This window comes from Oncorhynchus gorbuscha, linkage group LG04 (assembly GCF_021184085.1).
Source record: "Oncorhynchus gorbuscha isolate QuinsamMale2020 ecotype Even-year linkage group LG04, OgorEven_v1.0, whole genome shotgun sequence".
Taxonomy (NCBI): domain Eukaryota; kingdom Metazoa; phylum Chordata; class Actinopteri; order Salmoniformes; family Salmonidae; genus Oncorhynchus; species Oncorhynchus gorbuscha.
The window spans coordinates 48083604-48105052 of NC_060176.1; the positions used below are offsets into that span (position 1 = coordinate 48083604).

At 42.0% G+C, this 21449-nt stretch overlaps 1 protein-coding gene across 17 annotated transcripts in view; it reads right to left on the bottom strand.

Moving 5' to 3' along the window:
• LOC124034176 (armadillo repeat protein deleted in velo-cardio-facial syndrome homolog) overlaps window positions 1–21158 on the bottom strand; it is a 240155-nt gene extending 218997 nt beyond the window's left edge. For 10 of the 17 annotated variants that reach the window (XM_046347005.1, XM_046346997.1, XM_046347004.1 and 7 more), the window contains exon 1: window positions 20536–21158. The gene's annotated coding sequence lies outside the window, so the exon portion shown is untranslated. The remainder of the gene's footprint in view (window positions 1–20535) is intronic. The other 7 variants (XM_046347012.1, XM_046346998.1, XM_046347009.1 and 4 more) reach the window with 2 other exon arrangements.
• Between the last annotated feature and the right edge of the window lie 291 nt (window positions 21159–21449).

Genomic DNA, 21449 nt, shown 5'->3' on the forward strand with positions numbered 1-21449 from the left:
TAATGCAGGCAGCCCAGACAGGAAAGGCAGCTTGCACCCGCCATCATTCAATCACAGCTGGTCAAGACCCCACAGTCTAACACCCCATAGAAACCGTCCCCAGTCCCAGCCTCCTTAGTAACCTCCAGCAAACCCTCCCTCCCACACACAAAGCCCTGCATTGATGAATCTGCTGGCATCCCTTCCTCTGTTCTTCCACATTCATGTTCTGACAGTGTCCCTTTATATTTCCTGCCAGCACTTAAGTAGAGGAAGAAAAAACATTTTCCTGCCTTTATTTGACTGGTCCTTTATGAGGCGATGCCGCCTGACCTCCACATTAAATCAGCTTTCACTTTACTGAAATGACACCAGAGCAAGGAGGTAGTGATGGCACAGGCACCAGCAGCGTCGCAAATGGCACCCTCTCCCCTAAATAAAATGCACTATTCCCCCAATGGGACCTGTTCAAACAGGCGCTATAAAGAGAATATGGTGCATAACTGGTGCAGAGCTACTGTATATGCTGAAATTAAAATACTTTTTTAAAACAATAAATACAAGCCATTTTCATGGGATCCAAATTGGTAGTTACAGTCTTGTCCCATCGCTGCAACTCCCGTACAGACTCAGGAGAGGCGAAGTTGACAGCCATACGTCCTCCGAAACACAGCCCAACCAAGCCGCACTGCTTCTTGACCCAACGCCCACCAATGGTGTCGGAGGAAACACCAGACACCTGGCGGCTGCGTCTTCATGCACTGCGCCCAGCCCGCCACAGGAGTCGCTGGTGCGCAATGGGACATGAACATCCTTGCCGGCCAAACCCTCCTCTAACCCGGATGATGCTGGGCCAATTGCGCACCACCCCTGCGGCCGGCAGGGAAAAATAGGTGTCTATATGCATTAACGAGAAGACCATTTTCCTGAGAGCAGAAAGGCACTCTGATGAATGAGTTGATAGTTGGCATACAATAGTGAGGAACGATCGCATAGTATCAAGAGCTACAACGCATCACTGCCGCTTTTCTTCACTATCGACCATTAGGTATAAGGTGATACACCTGGGGCGAACATCTTCTCTTTGCCCATAATAAAAGGTTTTATCTTTCTGCACATGCACAATGGAGGATGGAGTTCAGGAGATTCTTGGTCTCTAAACCTCATTATTCTCAAAGTCATTTTTGGAGTGCTAGGTTCCTGAAATGTATTCAAAACAGTCTTCTAAGCTCCTGCTAATCCCCAGTCATTCTGGCAGCACATTCAGGGGGGTGGGGGAGACTCGCACCACAATAAAGTCCTGAGCTTCCTTCCTGTGTATGCTAATTTTTAAAAAGTCCCTTACAAAACCACCTCCCCTCCTGGTAATAGTATCAGTCCACTGTGAGCAAATCATAGAATAATTAGAAAAGAATAAAGGACGTTTGAGAGGGTGGTATAGGCAGACGACCAACAATGACACAACAAAAATATTTTTTGAGCTAGACCAGCTACACCCAGTTCTCTAAACAACAAACAAAAAAAAACTTTGGTAGCACTGGTGCTCCCCAATTTAAAAAGGTTAGGAGCACCAAATTAAATTTAGGCGCACCAGAAAATATAGATTTTTTAAACTGATTGAGATACAGCCTATATGAACTCAAGCTACTTTTGAAGCACATGTTGTGCCCTAGAAACTTCATCATTAAGCCCTGTGCAACTGGTTCCTGGACTTCCTAATGGGCCAACCCCAAGTGGCAAAGGTAGGCAACAACACCTCTGCCACACTGATCCTCAACACAGCAGCCCCACAGGGGTGGGTGCTCAGCCCCCTCCTGTTCACCCATGACTGAGTGGCCCTGCACATGTGCAACTAAATCTAGTTTGCTGATCACAAAAGTGTCAGGCATGATTACCAACAATGACGAGACTGCCTCCAGGGAGGAGGTGAGAGGCCTGGCAGAGTGGTGCCAGGAAAACAACTTTCCACTAAACTCAAAAATGAAGGAGCGGATTACGGACTACAGGCAAAAGCAGAGAGAGCACGCCCCCATCCGCGGGGCCACAGTGGAGAGGGTCAAAAGCTTGACAACTTCAAATGGTCCCTTCACACAGGCAGTGTAGTGAAGGCAAAACAGCCTTCACGACACCACAGGAAGCTGAAGAAATGAATCCTGGCACCCAAGACCCTCACAAACTTCAACAGATGCACCATTGAGAGCTTCATGTTGGGCTGCATCACCACCTGGTACAACGTCTGCAACCGCAGGAGGTGGTGAGGTCAGGCCAACACATCATTGGGGGCACACTGCCTATCCTCAAGAACATCTACATCACCCAATGTCACAGAAAGTCCAAGAAGATCTCAGACCTCAGCCTCCCGAGCCACAGCCTGGTCACCACGCTACCATCTAAAAAGACAAAGAGAGTACAGGAGCATCACAGCTGGGACCAAGAGATTGATAAACAGCTTCCATCTCCATGCTATCAGCCATCACTAGCCGGCCCTCCACCCAGTACCCTGCCCTGAACTAGTCACTGTTACCAGCCGGCTACCACACAGTGCTCTACACTGCACCTTAAAGACTGATTTGGTCGATGTACAGTGGGGAGAACAAGTATTTGATAACCTGCAAAATCGGCAGTGTTTCCTACTTACAAAGCATGAAGAGGTCTGTAATTTTGATCATAGGTAAACTTCAACTGTGAGTAACATAATCTAAAACAAAAATCCAGAAAATCACATTGTATGATTTTTAAGTAATTAATTTGCATTTTATTGCATGAAATAAGTATTTGATACATCAGAAAAGCAGAACTTAATATTTGGTACAGAAACCTTTGTTTGCAATTACAGAGATCATACTTTTCCTGTAGTTCTTGACCAGGTTTGCACCCACTGCAGCAGGGATTTTGGCCCACTCCTCCATACAGACCTTCTCCAGATCCTACAGGTTTCAGGGCTGTCGCTGGGCAATACGGACTTTCAGCACCCTCCAAATATTTTCTATTGGGTTCAGGTCTGGAGACTGGCTAGGCCACTCCAGGACCTTGAGATGCTTCTTACGAAGCCACTCCTTAGTTGCCTTGGCTGTGAGTTTCAGGTCGTCATGCTGGAAGACCCAGTGACCCTGTCCCCTTTGCAGAAAAGCATCCCCAAAGAATGATGTTTCCACTTCCATGCTTCACGGTTGGGATGGTGTTCTTGGGGTTGTACTCATCCTTCTTCCTCCAAACACGGCGAGTGGAGTTTAGACCAAAAAGCTCTATTTTTGTCTCATCAGAGCACATGACCTCCCATTCCTCCTCTGGATCATCCAGATGGTCATTGGCAAACTTCAGACGGGCCTGGACATGCGCTGGCTTGAGCAGGGGGACCGGACCTTGCGTGCGCTGCATGATTTTAATCCATGACGGCATAGTGTGTTAATGGTTTTCTTTGAGACTGTGGTCCCAGCTCTCTTCAGGTCATTGACCAGGTCATGCCATGTAGTTCTGGGCTGATCCCTCACCTGCCTCATGATCATTGATGCCCCACGAGGTGAGATATTGCATGGAGCCCCAGACCGAGGGTGATTGACTGTCATCTTGAACTTCAATTTTCTAATAATTGCGCCAAAAGTTGTTGCCTTCTCACCAAGATGCTTGCCTATTGTCCTGTAGCCTATCCCAGCCTTGTGCAGGTCTACAATTTTATCCCTGATGTTCTTACACAGCTCTCTGGTCATGGCCATTGAGGAGAGGTTGGAGTCTGCTTGATTGAGTGTGTGGACAGGTGTCTTTTATACAGGTAACGAGTTCAAATAGGTGCAGTTAATACAGGTAATGAGTGGAGAACAGGAGGGCTTCTTAAAGAAAAACTAACAGGTCTGTGAGAGCCGGAATTCTTACTGGTTGGTAGGTTATCAAATACTTGTCATGCAATAAAATGCAAATTAATTACTTAAAAAACATAATGTGATTTTCTGGATTTTTGTTTTAGAATCAATCTCTCACAGTTGAAGTGTACGTATGTTAAAAATTACAGACCTCTACATGCTTTGTAAGAAGGAAAACCTGCAAAACCGGCAGTGTATCAAATACTTGTTCTCCCCACACGGATATTGAACACTGGTAACTTTAATGTGTACGTGATCCCTCAATAATCTTAATGAAGTCTAAAGATGTTCTCATAATAATGGTCTACACATTCCTCAACTCGGCAGACAACAGAGGTTTGAATATTGTTTTGTGAGTAAGAGTTAGAAAATTGACATTCAAACATACCGAGGATACAATAAAATAAATGTAACTCAATGATTAACCCTGAGCAGTACTGTTGAAATGATGTAAAATGAAAATAAAACAAACACTTTAGAGATAATATTAGGGGGACCCAGCGAGTTAAAGAGTAGGTCCTTCACTGTCAGTCCTCAGCTCAACAGCGAAGAGCAAAGCAGAGTGCAGCGCCGAGAACACATGCAGACACGTCAGGGCAACAAACTCAGCAACTAGTTCGTTGCTATAGCAGCACCATTTGCAGTTTTTGAAGCACAGTAATGTACGATAAGAAAGGATGCGACCGTCTCAGCAGCATGCCTTGAACACCTGAACAGCTCATTTGCATATACAACCACTTTTCTAAAGTGAAACAACTTCCCTTAAAAACACCACACATGAAACCGTTTCATACAAGTGATCGGTGTTGTGGTATGCTATACGGTATGCTATTCAATGTTAACAGACTTGAGGTATGAAAGGCAGAAACAAAATTGGCATTCGCTAACCATACAAGGACGCTGCAGAGCTAGGCATTAACGCTGGTTAGAAAAAGGTTGATTGACATGAGGTAAATACATAATATATTGTCAATAACCACTAACACCATTACCCATGGAGTTAATATAACCGAATAACTTATAAGGGCAATATAAACAGGTCACAGAAGTAGTATTGCTTACCTACAGTACCAGTCAAAAGTGCACACACCTACTCATTCAAGGGTTTCTTTATTTTAACTATTTTCGACATTGTAGAATAATAGTGAAAACATCAAAACTATGAACATATGGAATCATGCAGTTTCCAAAAAAAAAAGTGTTAAACAAATCTAAATGTATTTTATATTGGAGATTCAAAGTAGCCACCTTGATGACAGCTTTGCATGTTTGTGTTATTCTCTTAAAATGCTTCATGAGGTAGTCACCTGGAATGGGTTTCAATTAAACAGGTGTACCTTGTTAAAAGTTCATTTGTGAAATATCAATCAGTTGTGTTGTGACAAGGTAGGGGGGTAGACAGAAGATGGTCTTTTACCAAATAGGGCTAAGTCCATATTATAGCAAGAACAGTTTAATTAAGCAAAGAGTAACGACTTTGAATGTTTCTTCGAGTGCAGTCGCAAAAACCATCAAGCGCTATGAATAAACTGGCTGTCATGAGGACCGCCACAGGAAAGGAAGACCCAGAGTAACTTCTGCAGCAGAGGACAAGTTCATTAGAGTTACCAAATTGCAGCCCAAATAAAAACACTTCAGAGTACAAGTAAGAGACGCATCAACTGTTCAGAGGAAACTGCGTGAATCAGGTATTCATGGTCGAATTGATGCAAAGAATCCACAACTAAAGGACACCAATAAGAAGAAGTAACTTGCTTGGGCCAAGAAACAGACATTAGACCAGTGGAAATCTATCCTCTTGTCTGATGTGTCCAAATTTGAGATTTTTGGTTCCAACTGCCGTGTCTTTGCAAGACGCATAGTAGGTGAACGGATGATCTCTGCATGTGTGGTTACCACTGTGAAGCATGGAGGTGGTGGTGTGTGTTTTGCTGCTGACACGGATTTGTTTAGAATTCAAGGACACTTAACTAGCATGGCTACCACAGCATTCTGCAGCGATACGCCATCCCATCTGTCCAACAAGGCCGAAATACCTGTCATTGGCAAGAGAAAGAGACAAGATAGAGGACACAGGGCGGGGTGCCTCTTAAGGATCAGCCGGCGAAGAGTGGGGAATCTGCCTTTACCATCAATATTAATTGAAAACGTACAATCATTGGAAGAGGTACGATCATGAATATCCAACCAACAGGACATCAAAAACATTCAAATCTTACATTTCACCGAATCGTGGCTGAATGACATGGAAAACATTAAGCTGACGGGATATACGCTGCACCGGTTTGAAGAGCACACTCCGGTAAGACTAGGTGGGGGTGGTCTGTGTATATTTGTAAACAAAAGCTGGTGCACAAAATCTAAGGATGTCAACAGATTTTGGGCCAGCAGGGTAGCCTACTGGTAAGAGCGTTGGACTAGCAAGCGAAAGGTTGCAAGTTCATATCCCCGAGCTGACAAGGTACAAATCTGTCATTCTGCCCCTGAACAGGCAGTTAACACACTGTTCCTAGGCAGTCATTGAAAATAAGAATTTGTTCTTAACTGACTTGCCTGGTTAAATAAAAGGTAAAATAATTTTTTTAATTTTACTCGCTTGAAATAAAGTCTCTCATAAGCTGCAGACCACACTATTTGCCAAGAGAGTTCATCTATTTTTTTCGTGGCTGTTTATTTACCACCACAGACGGATGCTGGCACTAAGACCACACTCAGTCAGCTGGATAAGGAAATAAGCAAACCGCTCACCCAGGGGCAGAGCTCCTAGTGGCCGGGGATTTTAATACAGGGACACTTAAATCAGTTTTACCTCATTACTATCAGCATGTTAAATGCGCAACAAGATGGATTTTTTTTAGATCACCTATACTCCATACACAGAGATGCGAACAAAGCTCTCCCTCCATTTGGCAAATCTGACCATAATTCTATCCCCCTGATTCCTGCTTACAAGCAAAACGTAAAGCGGGAAGCACTCTTGACTAGATTAATTTTAAAAAGTGGTCAGATGAAGCAGATGCTAAACACGACTGTTTTGCTAGCACAGACTGGAATAGGTTCCAGGATTCTTCTAAGGCATTGAGAAGTACACCACATTCACTGGCTTAATCAATAAGTGTCAAGGAAGTCATCCCCACGGTACGTACATACCCCAACCAGAAGTCATGGATTAATACAACAAGATCGAATCGTACTACACCGGCTCCGACATTCCTCGGATATGGCATGGCTTGAAAATTATTACAGACTACAAAGGGAGGCACAGCCACAAGCTGCCCAGTGACACGAGCCTATCAGACGAGCTAAATCACTTCTATGCTTGCTTCGAGGCAAGCAACACCGAAGCATGCATGAGAGCATCAGCTGTTCCGGATGACTGTCTGATCACGCTCTCCGTAGCCAAAGTGAGTAAGACCTTTAAACAGGTCAACATTCACAAGGGTGCAGGGCCAGACGTATTACCAGGATGTGTACGCCAAGCATGAGCTAACAAGTGTATTCACTGACATTTTCAACCCCTCCCTCTCGCTCTGTCAGTAATACCAACATGCTTTAAGCAGGCCACCATAGTCCCTGTGCCCAAGAACACCTGCCTAAATGACTACAGACCCGTACCACTCACATCCGTAGCCATGAAGTGCTTTGAAAGGCTGGTCATAGCTCACAACACCATTATCCCAGAAACCCTAGACCCACTCCAAGTTGCATACCGCTCAAACAGATCCACAGATGAAGCAATCTCTATTGCACTCCACACTGCCCTTTCCCACCTGGCCTGATCACCGACAAGACAACCTGGAGGGAGGTGCTCAGAGACTTGGCCAGGTGGTGCCAGAATAACAACCTATCCCTCAACGTGATCAAGACAAAAGGAGATGATTGTGGACTTCAGGAAAATAATATAATAATAATAATAAATGCCATTTAGCAGACGCTTTTATCCAAAGCGACTTACAGTCATGTGTGCATACATTCTACGTATGGGTGGTCCCGGGGAGGACCTTACACGCCCCCATTCACATCGACGGGTCTGTCGTGGAGCAGGTTGAGCGCTTCAAGTTCCTTGGTGTCCACATCACCAACAACCTAGAATAATCCAAACACACCAAGACAGCCGTGAAGAGAGCATGACAAAACCGATTCCCCCTTAGAAGACTGAAAATATTTTGCATGGGTCCTCAGATCCTCAAAAGGTTCAACAGCTGCACCATCGAGAGCATCCTGACTGGTTCCATCACTGCCTGGTAAGGCAACTGCTCGGCCTCCGACCGCAAGGCACTACAGAGGGTAGTGTGCACAGCCCAGTACGTCACTGGAGCCAAGCTGCCTACCATCCAGGACCTCTATACCAGGCGGTGTCAGAGGAAGTCCCTAACAATTGTCAAAGACCCGAGCCACAGACTGTTCTCAATGCTACTGCATGGCATGCGGTACCAGAGCACGAAGTCTAGGACCAAAAGGACTCAATAGATTTTACCCCCAAGCCATAAAACTGCTGAACAGGTAATCAGGTGTCCTGCCACCCCCTCCAACCCCTCTTTTAAGCTGCCGCTACTCTCTGTGCATAGAGAAAGTCACTTGAACTATACCTACATGTACATATTACCTCAATTAGCCCAATAAACCGATGCACCCGCACATTGACTCTGTACCGGTACCACCTGTATATAGCCTCGCTACTGTAATTTTACTAGTTCTCTCTCTCTCTCTCTCTCTCTCTCTCTCACACCCCCCTTAACTTATCTAGTCTTTACCTAATACCTATTTATTATTTAAAAATTGCACTGTTGGTTAGGGCTTGTAAGTAAGCATTTCTCTGTATTCGGCACACGTGACAAATCAACTTTGATTTGAATTATGATTTTTAATTAACTTACAAAAGTGAAAAGCTGAAATGTCTCGAGTCAGTAAGTTTCCAACCCCTTTGTTATGGTAAGCCTAAATAAGTTGAGGAGTAAAAATGTGCTTAACAAGTCACACAATAAGTTGCATGGACTCTGTGTGTAATAATAATGTTTAACATATCTGTGCCACACACAATTATATTTATACAAGGTCCCTCAATCGAGCAGTGAATTTCAAACAGATTCAACCATAAAGACCAGGGAGGTTTTCCAATGCCTCGCAAATAAGGGGAATAATAATGGCACCTTGGTAGATAAAAAAAAAAAAAAACACATTCCCTTTGAGCATAGTAAAGTTATTAATTACACTTTGGATGGTGTATCAATACACTCAGTCACAAGAAAGATACAGGCATCCTTCTTCACTCAGTTGCCTGACAGGAAGGAAACCGCTCGGGGATTTCACCATGATCCCAATGGTGACTAAGACAGTTAAGAGTTTAATTGCTGTGATAGGAGAAAACTGAGGATGACATTGTATACTAACCTAATTGACAGAGTAAAAAGAAGGAACCCTGTGCAGAATAAACCTATCCCTAAACATGCACCCTGTTTGCAACAAGGCACTAAAGTAATAAAACTATTCCTAAACATGCATCCTGTTTGCAACAAGGCACTAAAGTAATAAAACTATTCCTAAACATGCATCCTGTTTGCAACAAGGCACTAAAGTAATAAAACTATTCCTAAACATGCATCCTGTTTGCAACAAGGCACTAAAGTAATAAAACTATTCCTAAACATGCATCCTGTTTTCAACAAGGCACTAAGTAATAAAACTATTCCTAAACATGCATCCTGTTTGCAACAAGGCACTAAAGTAATAAAACTATTCCTAAACATGCATCCTGTTTGAAACAAGGCACTAAAGTAATACGGCAAAGAAATTAGCTTTTTGTCCTGAACACTAAGTGTTTTGTTTTGGGGCAAATCCAATACAACACATTACAGAGTACCACTCTCCATATTTTCAAGCATAGTGGTGGCTGCATCATGTTATGGGTATGATTGTAATCATTTAGGACTACAGAATTTTACAGGATTAAAAAAAATACATTAGGCAAAATCCTATAGGAAAACATGGTTCAGTCTGCTTTCCAGCAGACACTGGGAGATTAATTAACCTTTCAGGAGGACAAGAACCTAAAACCCAAGACAAAATCTACAAATCAGGATTTGCTTACCAAGACAACAGTGAATGTTCCTTAGCTGCAGAGTTACAGTTTTGACTTATGTTTGACAAATCTATGGCAAGACCTGAAAATGGTTGTCTAGCAATAAATCAACAACCAAACTACCCTCAAGTATCTGAAATGTCATGATCAACTGATTTGATGAAAAGCATACCGTTACTTGCTGTACAACTGATGGAGCTAAAAATGTGGAATAAATTGGAAATGTATAATAATAATAATAATAATATATGCCATTTAGCAGACGCTTTTATCCAAAGCGACTTACAGTCATGTGTGCATACATTCTACATATAGTTATGACTACGCTCTTCAAGAGGTGACGATAATAAAACCAAATAGTTAACATTTATTTAACAATCCCTTGAAAACGGCACGTAGTTGTCAATGGTTTTAGCGGAGCTAGGGGCCTCCTTGCCTCCCAGCAGCCAAATGGAACTTTCTGAACCAGTGACATTTTATTAATAACGACCTATAGGAAGATGAAAACGTTGCGTCGGTAATACAGGTCAATTCTTTTGACCTGAGTTGGAAAGAAACAAGCCATTTTCACTGTAGGAACAGTGCAACCATGACAACATCGAACCTACACTCACGTTCTTCTCTAGGGCACTTGGAAACAACGGTACAGCGAAGCCTCAGCATGACAACAATTATCAGGGAGATTTATTTTGGGACTAGCAAAATAAACTCCTGGTCACACAGAACACTACCAATTTAGAGCCCTGGCTACACCAGCAAGACTAGATGAGCGGTTTCCCTGTTTTACATTGGAAGCATCTCCTGGGGGGTCTTTACCAGTGGATGGCCTTTAGGGTAGAGCAGGGATCAGAACCAGCGGGTCCACACAGACAGGCCAGATCTTTCCCACAGCCCCTCTGTCTACATGCACAGAGCAGAAAGAGATGGTAGAGCAGAACATTAAAACATACTTATGTAGCTCTCCTTCGTTCTTTTCTACTTTCTTTTTTTACACTCTCAACCCAAATAAACACATTTTTAAAAAGGTTATTTTCTCCTCAAACCATTTAATAATTTCCCTATTTAATTTCACTCTTTCAAGCTCTGGTGAAACTGATAAAATAGAAGAGATGAAAGTGTAAATTCCACAACCAAATACCGTTACAAAATGTAATCTTATGGACTGCTGCTATATTGATTACCTAAAAAGTTCCAACAGCAATGCTACATTATGGTTCGCTGTAGGGCACCATTGTAGTAGTCTAGAACTGCCCATGGCAACCTACCTGCTCTCATGCAGGTGTGGACTTGGGCAGGAGACAGAGACATTGCAAATTCAGCTGCAGTGTGGTGTCTGGGCTGATGGACAGACACACTCGTGCCAGTGTTTACCCTCCCAGGATGGCCCTGCAGTGATTATAATTAAGCAGCTCTTATTCGCAGACATAATCAAAACAGGGCCCAGCAGGGTTAATCTTCCATACAGCAGGGACTAGGAGATGGTTCCCTGCTGATTTGATCTAGTGGTTTGGGCATTGTCTCAGGTGGCAACAAGACATAAAACACCACAGGAAACATTTGCATTTTAATTTTCCGTTGTAAAACATTTTGCTTCAGCGAGCCCTAAATGAATACAACACTAAGCACAGATGTTGACTGTGCTGCATGGTGGGGGACTAAAAGATGTGCTGCTGAGATTTCAATCCACTGACTAGCAGGTCATGGGGGATGGAATTAAGATCAATCCAGGCCACTGCCTCAAGTTGTCAGCTGCAGAGATCATCTTGGGTAAAGTCCTCAGGAAAAGGTGTTCAGGCACAGTGACTGACTGCACTAACACCGCTGATTGTTTCCTGGTTGTAGCCAGTGTCATCCTCAGATTGGGGTGGAGGGGATCAGCCAGGGAATTTAGTGCCCCCCCCCCAAAAAAAAATGATTTGTTCCTTCTCTTGATGCAGAGGGATTTCGGTGTAATTGCTCTATGTTTATGTATAGTGTCCCTGAGTTGCACTGTGGGGTGGGTTGGAAGGGGGGGGGGGGGGGCAAGGGAGGCAGATTAATGGTCAACATGTCAGTGGAACAGGCGCACTATTATTCTATTACACATCACCACCTAAGATCCCTGCACTGAGGGGAATAATGAATAATGCCATGAAATCTTGTTTAAAAACAATTTATGGCACAGACGTCATCTTGTGTCTGACTGCGAAGAGATGACTGAAAGCAAGCCCTGGCATCGCATTTGAGTACATACCATCACTATATCAGAGGGCTATGGAAATAAGAATAACACTGGACAAAATAAACAAAAAGTACACTTTATATGGTAGGAAAGAGCCAGCAATTCACTTTTAGGCTGAAGTTAATTTTCATTTCTGACATACTGATTTTAATCTGGTGTTTTTTTATTAACTGGAGGGAATTTGTCAAATAAAACACCAAAATATTTTGAAAACGTAAGACTACAACACAGTACTTCATTATTCCTTAGCTAGTAACCCCCATATTTCCTATCCTTCATAAACTTCTATATTTAACCCAAGACAGCTAACAATCTAAAAAGCCTTAACACAGTCCTGGGGCTATGCTGTGTGTGCTGGGGCTGGCCAGACAAAGACCTAGAGAGTTATTCCCTTTCGCCGGAGGGAGAGGAGACCGGTGCCAAGGGTTTATTGAAGGAGCATACCAAGCCAGTAGGACAGGGGGAAGAAGCACAGCTCTGCCCTCCAGCCAAGCAGGTGTCCGCCAGGAGCATAAAGAGGCATTCACTCTGGACCTGGCCTCCCTCTCGCACTACACAGGCAGTCACATCACAGCCACCTTTGCCCACAGCACTGACGGAGTGTAATCTCCCCAGTAAGACACTGTACTTTGATCAATCAACCTACAGGGACAGCAGAGTGTGGTGTTACTGTACTTTATTTATTCATCCAAATGTGCATGCAAGTTGAGGCAATTTAATAAATTGACATGATTTTGCTCCTAGGTCAGACATGTACAATATTATTGGAGTAGATGACCAGCTAGATAGACACTGGCTCATAGTAATAGATGGCATTTCTTTGTATCATTTTCAAGGATGAACCTCTTTACGCGAGGTCCGCCTTATAACCGCCGAGGGATAAAGCACTTGCTTGATGCAGGATTCATTCCAAATCCAATCGTATTTGTAACATGCGCCAAATAAAACAAGTGTAGGCCTTACCGTGAAATGCTTACTTACTACAAGCCCTAAACCAACAATGCAGTTCAAGAAATAGAGTTGAGAAAATGTTTACTTAAATTAAATATTTTAAAAAGTAACATAACAACGAGGCTATATACAGGGGTACCAGTACCGAGTCAATGTGCTGCACAAATCACTTCCATTACATTCTATGAAGCCTCTCAAAAATAGTTGTTTGGCACTACCATTTTCCCAGGAATGGACTTAAGCAATAGCTACAGAAACATACAAAATGATGATACGGAGTTAGATTCACGTCAGTGTAGGATTCATACAGGCTATTCAGCACAGTATCCACCACCAGACTTAACGCTATAGGAGAAAGATAAATAAATGGAGTGATTATGCAAAACTAAATGTAGCATAAGATGCAATGCTTGTGATCCTATAAGAACAACAGCTTACATTTGAACCCCACCGCAGAAGCGTCAGGTATCTTCCCAATTAAGTAGCATAGTTGTGTTTGGGGGGGGTAACTTGAAAAGAACTAGGGCTCATCACTCACAGCCCACACTCTCCCAATGCATTGTGGAAAAGTGAGAAAAATAATCTGCTATATTTAGAGCCAAAACTAGTGTAAATAACATCCTGGTATTTAAACCATATTCCATTTTCTAAATATTGCATACTATTAAACATTCTATTTTCGCATACTGAGAATGCATCGTTGCGTTGTTTCCCGCTATTCATTACTAATTGATCAGCTGACCACAAGGGTGTGTTCTCGGCCCTCCACTGTACTCCCTGTTCACCCATGACTGCGTGGCCATGCATGCTTCCAACTCAATCATCAAGTTTGCAGACACTACTACAGTGACAGGCCTGATTACCAACAACGATGAGGCGGCCTACGTGGAGGAGGTGAGGGCCCTCTGAGTGTGGTGTCAGGGAAATAACCATCGCTCAATGTCAACAAAACAAAGGAGATGATCATGGACTACAGGAAACAGAGGGAGCACACTCTCCCATCCACGAGACAGTAGTGGAGAAGGTGTATTATTCCTTGGCTTACACATTATGGACAAAATGAAATGGTCCACCCACACAGACAGCATGGTGAAGAAGGCGCAACAGCACCTCTTCAACCTCAGGAGGCTGAAGTCATTTGGATTGTCATCTAAAACACAAACTTTTACAGATGCACAATCGAGAGCATGCTGTCGGACTGCATCAATGCCCGGTACGGCAACTGCACCGCAGGGCTCGCCAGAGGGTAGTGCAGTCTGCACAGCACATCACCGGGGGCAAACTACCTGCCCTCCAAGATACCTACAGCACCCAATGTCACAGGAAGGCCCAAAATACAGACACGACAACCACCCGTGCCACTGCCTTTTCACCCCGCTATCATCCAGAAGGCGAGGTCAGTACAGGTGCATTAAAGCTAGGACTGAAAAACAGCTATCTCAAGGCCATCAGACTGATAAGCAGCCATCACTAACAGAGTGGCTGCTGCCAATATACAGACTCAAATCTCTTGTAACTTTCATAAATGTAATAAACGGATTTAATAAAAAAGGTATCACTATTCACTTTAAATAAAGGCACTTTAATATTTAAATATCCTACATTACTCATCTCATATGGATATACTGCATTTTATACCATCTACTGCATCTTGCCTATGCCGCACGCCATCGCTCATCCATATATTTTATATGTACATATTTTATTTATCCATTTATAAGGTGGTTATTGTGAATTTGTTAGATATTACTGCATAGTCGGAACTAGAAGCACAAGCATTTCAATACACTCACATATGCTAACCATGTGCGTGATCAATAAAATTGGATAACTCTGCCACCTTCCCCATTCAACATCCGCTGTACTTCAACATAGCTGTCGCCAAGCAGGACACGTGTGGGTTTGAGATATCGTCGGGTCAGAAATGGCAGCTGAACCCTGACAGATGCCTTGACAGGAGCTAGGCATCGTTTTGTCAAATCTAGCAGACTTAGGATCCATGGTAGCCAAGTGTCCATGATATTGTCACTCACTGCTGGATATATGGCAAACAACAAAAACAATAATTTTGCTGATGGGTCCTTCTGGAGAAATGTTTAAATGTAGCACATGCTTCTCTATTAAATAAATAGACAGCACTCGAATTGGAAAGCACTTGAGTAGAACCAATAACATCATCCATTGTTGGCTGCATACGGAGTGCTCTAATCCATGTGTAGCACTTGTGACAGACACATAAAAAAAAACTATTATTTCCATGCATTTGGAGTAGTGACAATGCACATACAGTGGGTCCGAAATGATTGACAGCCTTGATAAAGATGAGCAATAATGACTGTATAAAATAATTCAAATACTGAGCTACATTCAATGCAACAAAAAAAAAAAAAATTGTTTAATATAGTCATAAGTTCAGTATTTGGTCCCATTTTCCTAGCACGCAATGACCACATCCAGCTTGTGACTCCAAACATGTTGGATGCATTTGCAGTTCTTCTCGGTTGAGTTTCCGATTAATTGCTTTGTTCCGGCATCCATTTGGTACCTCAAGGTCATGAACAATTATTTTAAAATATTCACAGAATAGATCAAAGTTCATTAGAGTTGCCGCCACATTCTTTTGTGGGGGCAGGAGAATTAACTAAATGTGAAAAAGTAGATTCTCAGCGCGGGCCTAATATTCTAAAGAGTTGATTTGGGTTGGGCCGGCCCGGGTTTATGCTTTGCGCAACATTGTAACCTGTTGGAGACCAAAGCGTGTGTGTGAGGAACGTGCCAGTATCTCTCACATAACTAGAATGAGATTCACTTTCTATGATCCCTCTCTGCTCTGATAGACATGAGCCTGCAACTCATCTCTCCAGTGTTGCACTTCATTTATTTCCTGATAGAATTATGGCCGCGCGAAGGATTCTGAAGGAACAGAAGCACCCCTTACGAATTGAAATAAAGCACATTCTGAAAATATTTAGACCCCTTGACTTGTTCCACATTACAGGCTATTCTAAAATATATATATATATTTTTTTAATTACCCACCAATCAATTTACACACAATACCCCATAATGACAAAGCAAAAACAGGTTTAGACACTTTTGCAAAAGTATTTCAATTAAAAACATTTACATAAGTATTCATACGCTTTACTCAGTACTTTTTTGAAGCACCTTTGGCAGCAATTACACTTGAGTATATCACTACAAGCTTGGCACATCTGTATTTGGGGAGTTTCTCCCACTCTTCTCTGCAGATACTGTCAAGCAGGATCCTGTCAACAAAGGTTGGATGGGGAGCGTCAATTGCATAATTATTTTCAGGTCTCTCCAGAGATGTTCGATTGAGTTGAAGTCCAGGCTCTGGCTGGGTCACTCAAGGACATTGAGACTTGTCCCGAAGCCACTCGTGTCATCTTAGCTGTGAACTTCGGGTCGTTGTCCTGTTGGAAGGTATAAACCTTTCTCCCAGTCTGAGGTCCTGAGCGCTCTGGATCTCCCTGTACTTTGCTCCGTTCATCTTTCCCTTGATCCTGACTAGTCTCCCAGTCCCTGCAGCTGAAAAACATCCCCACAGCATGATGCTGCCACCACCATGATGCTGCCACCACCATGCTTCACCGTAGGGAGGTTTCCTCAATCTTGGTTTCATCAGACCAGAGAATCTTGTTTCTCATGGTCAGAGTACTTTAGTTACAAGCAGGCTGTCATGTGCCTTTTACTGAGGAGTGGCTTCCGTCTGGCCACTCTACCATAAAGACCTGATTGGTGGAGTGCTGCAGAGATGGGAGAACCTTCCAGAAGGACACCCATCTCCACAGAGGAACTGTAGAGCTCTGTCAGAGTGACCATCAGGTTCTTGGTCACCTCCCTGACCAAGGTCCTTCTCCCACCGATTGCGCAGTTAACACAGGCGGCCAGCTCTAGGATGAGTCTCGCTGGTTCAAAACTTCATCCATTTAAGAATGATGGACGGCACCATGTTCTTGGGGACCTTCAATGCTGCAGACATTTTTGGGTCCCTTTCCCCAGATCTGTGCCTCGACACAATCCTGTCTCGGAGCTCTAAGGACAATTCCGTCGACCTCATGGCTTGGTTTTTGCTCTGACATTCATTGTCAACTGCGGGACCTTACATAGACAGGTGTGTGCCTTTCCAAATCATCTCAAATCAATTGAATTTACCACAGGTGGACTCCAATTAAGTTGTAGAACAATCAAGGATGATCAATGGAAACGAGATGCACATGAGCTCAATTTCGAATCTCATAGCAAAGGGACTGAATACTAACGTAAATAAAGTATCTTATTTTTAATAAATGTGCTCACATTTCTAAAGGACTGTTTTTAATGGGGTATTGTGTGTAGATTGATGAGGAAATGTGTTATTTAATACATTTTAGAATAAGGGTGTAACATAAAATGTGGAAAAAGGTAAGGAGTCTGAATACTTTCCGAATGCACTATACATTTGCCAAACACCACGAGAAGGCTTATAATTTATTCTCAAAGGATCAATAGCTTATTTTTTTAAATAGCCGAGTTGTGGATTGTAGCCCAATAACAAGCAATAGCCTAGTCGGGAATGGGCAGCCAATCTGTCAATGAAAGAACAGCACTAAGACAAAAAACATGCCTTTCACAACATTTCAAATACAATCGAGGGAAAACAGGTTTTAAAGCAAATGGCTCCTGTTGAAAATAGAACACTATACTGTAGGCTACCAAAATATTTGATAAACCTCAAATATTGTTTTACAAAAGAGAGATAGGCTTTTGACATGAGCTCATCAGCCATCACCAGCAAGTGAGCATCATTGGGTGAGTCAGTTAAACTGTAAAGCATTTTTTAGGACTATAATTGCATCATAATGTAGTCTTCAATATCTGTTTCCACACATAGTTCATTTTTATTTATCTCAGATTTTCAGTTTCTCAGTGTCAAAGTAGCCTGCCATTTTGATTATTTGTGCGGTATTAAAAAAGATTCAGCCAAAGTCTCAAGTCATGTAAAATTGAGTAAAATTGCATGAAACGCATTTATAAAAAGGCCACATTTTTCCCAGAACCTAGGCTACAAAAAAAAAAAAAGTGCCTCTACTTTACTATGACACTAGCAAATGAGATGCCATGTTAAAACACTGTTTGGGGGTATGATCTTAGGCCCTCTAACATTTTCACTCATTATTCATGATTCAGAATGATCTGTAATCATGGCAGCATCCACATTAACATAAAAGTGTTTAGGAAGATTCTATTCTTATTTACAATTTTAAAAAATGACCACACATTATGTATCATTCATTTCTATTCGGCACTAAATCTGAATCAACCAAAACAAACTGCAAATGCATCCACATTTTTTGTAGAGTCACAAGCTTGATGTAGTCATTGTGTGCTAAGAATATAGGACAAAATACTAAACTTGCAAATGCTTAATTTATAAAAAATATTTAGGGGTATCAATCATTTGGAAGCCTTTTATCTTGTTAAAAGATAATCTATTTATCTGAGCAATTGTATTCATATAAAATAATGTCCCCATTTGTTTTAGCATGTAATGTAGCTTAGTATTTTTTTATTTTTTATATCATTATTGCTCATCTTTATTAAGGGTGTCAACTTCAGACTCCACTATATATAAATCTATGAGAAAATCCTACATTTTAATACTGAATAAAAAATGCCACTGGAGAGTGACAGCACGACCTTGTGATTGACTGCAAAAGCTATTTATACAACACTGCATGGCCAATAAATGTCTATTCCATCCAACTGAATCGCTTTTCTCTACAGCAGTAACATCAACAGAATTGAACACATCAAATGCCTCTACAGCGATACGCATGCATTTCATTATATTAGGCCTATCAGTGTTCATAAAGAGTGTTCAGGACTCAAGAGGAAAGCCACATAAGAGGGAATCAACCCCCTCACAAATAATTCGAGCAGCAACTCACAAGTGCCCCCTTTTCCATACTGGGTAATTACAAGAGAAGAAATTAGACTCCATGGCCACCCACTCAATAAGGAAAACGAAAGCAGAGGGAAATGATTGACAGTTCCAGCCACAGCAGCAACAAAATAAATGAAATAAAAACACATTAATGTGTTACATCTCGGAAAAACTGAGGTCCTAATGCATTTCAAAAATACCATGGCAGGTGTTCTATGTGGCAAATATGACGTATCCTGCTGCTGATCTTTCATAAAGTCAATACCAACATCATGCCATAAAATATGTAATCGTTAAAAAAATTATTATGCCTATCAACTTTACATTATTATCCGTCTAATAAAGTCCAAGTTTTTCACCACATTTGTTACTATAAATAAAGTCACTCCACTGTATTTTGCATTGCCAAAGGTTAGCATGAAAACATTATTATTAAGAATTATTGCAAAGATGGTCCAGGTAACTACCAAACTAAAGTTAACATGAGTAAATACGGGAAACAAAGTATATTGAAAGCAGGTGCTTCCACACAGGTGTGGTTCCTGAATTCATTAACATCCCACGCGTAGAGTCACCTTTAAAAATGCAGTCGCCCATTATTTTGGCTACCATGGCTAAAGAGAGCTCAGTGATAATTTTTCACAAATTGGCCATTTGATTAGTCAAAAGATCAATTAGTGGAAAAAGATCTGAATTCAGCTGCCCGTGTAAACGCAGCCAAATGAGCATTGGGGATTTAAAGGTTGTGCGTCTATCACCAGATCAGCACTTATGGGACATTCTGGAGCAGCGCCCGAGACACCATCAACAAAACAAATAATTACGCAATTTTGTCGTGGTATAATGGTGACCCATCCCGCCAATAGAGTTCCAAACACTAGTAGAATATATGCCAAGGCGCATTGAAGCTGTTCTGGCGACTCGTGGTGGCCCAACGCCCTATTAATTAAGACACTGTTTGCAGTTACCTGTAGGTAGTCCATTGTTGGTGCCACGGGCAGACTGAGGCACTTTTCCACAATAGATGACTTGTGTGTTCTTATATATGCAGAATCGGGAGGCAGTGAACTACATATCCTTTTTTGTAGGTTATATTCATTAAAAACACACGACATGGGTTTGCATGCTTTATGAAACAGAACAGTCATTCAAGGGGCAAAGCTGTTGGCTAACGTTACTCTATCGCAATCTATAGATGTCGTTAGGCTACTCAAATCATTTGTTAATCGAATGCATTTTACATTAAATATACATTTTACTAGTCTACAATTGAGTGCCATCAAACAACACCAACTCCGTAAAATCCCCACCACACTGGCACACAAATCCTTCCATGACCATTGCAAAACGTTTGCGTAGTGTGTAGCCTACGACTACGTAGGAATAATAGATTGTTTGTTCGGCTGATAAAATGAAAATACTGCTATCGAATCGACGTTTTCTATTTAACCAAAAATCATTATAGCACATTGATACGCTACATTATAACGGCTCTTACCTTCTCTTCTTCCCTTCCACTGGAGTTGAGGGATAACAACGCAGGAGCAGGGTAAACTTAGCGATGCAATCACTAGATGGTTCCTCGTGTTGATGAAATCACCTGACACTTCTATTCTTCTTCTTAGTCTTTGAATTGCATCTCAAATAACGTCGACAACACTTAACATACATTTATAACCAATCCGAATAATGATTTCTTCTCTTTTCAATATTATTTGTAGCAAACGTCAGGGCTACAGTTATTCTCGTACGGTGCCCGAGAATAATACTGTGTAGTCAGTGATTTGTTATTTGCTCAATATCTGGAGGGTAAGAGGGAACAAATCAACGTAACCTGTAGTGAAATGTTTCCTTCCTTTAAAAAAAATCTGTCCATTATTTATTTAATAGGAATTAAGGCAAGTTAGTATATTGGTAAATAGCCTGTCCCCCTCTCCGTTTAACGGCCGAAACAAAAAATCAATGTGAAAAGTCGCAAACTTTCAATATCCTAGCGTAGAAAATGAGTTTCGACAACAAATAGTATACCCTACTTCAAGAGAAAATGATTGCAATAATTGCCTGGCCAAACTGATCTTCTATCAAATAACAAACAGCGTCAGTACAACAAAACTATCAGAACATACGTCGATTGAACCCCGCCCCTATCGCGGGGTCTTCGAGGAAATATTTATTTTGATTGGGTGAACGTAGTTAGTATCTCCAACGTGGTTGGTTTAAAATCCGTCTATCTTTGTAATGTCAGCGGTAAATTCAAATATGCGGCCATTTATACGAATCTTCCTACTTTGACCAAATGAACTCACCTGAACATGATAAAATGTGTATGTATGAAGGTAGACCTTGGCTACCATAGACATTCGATGTTGTAGGCTATATTAAGTAAACACACCACATGGAACAAAGTAGAGT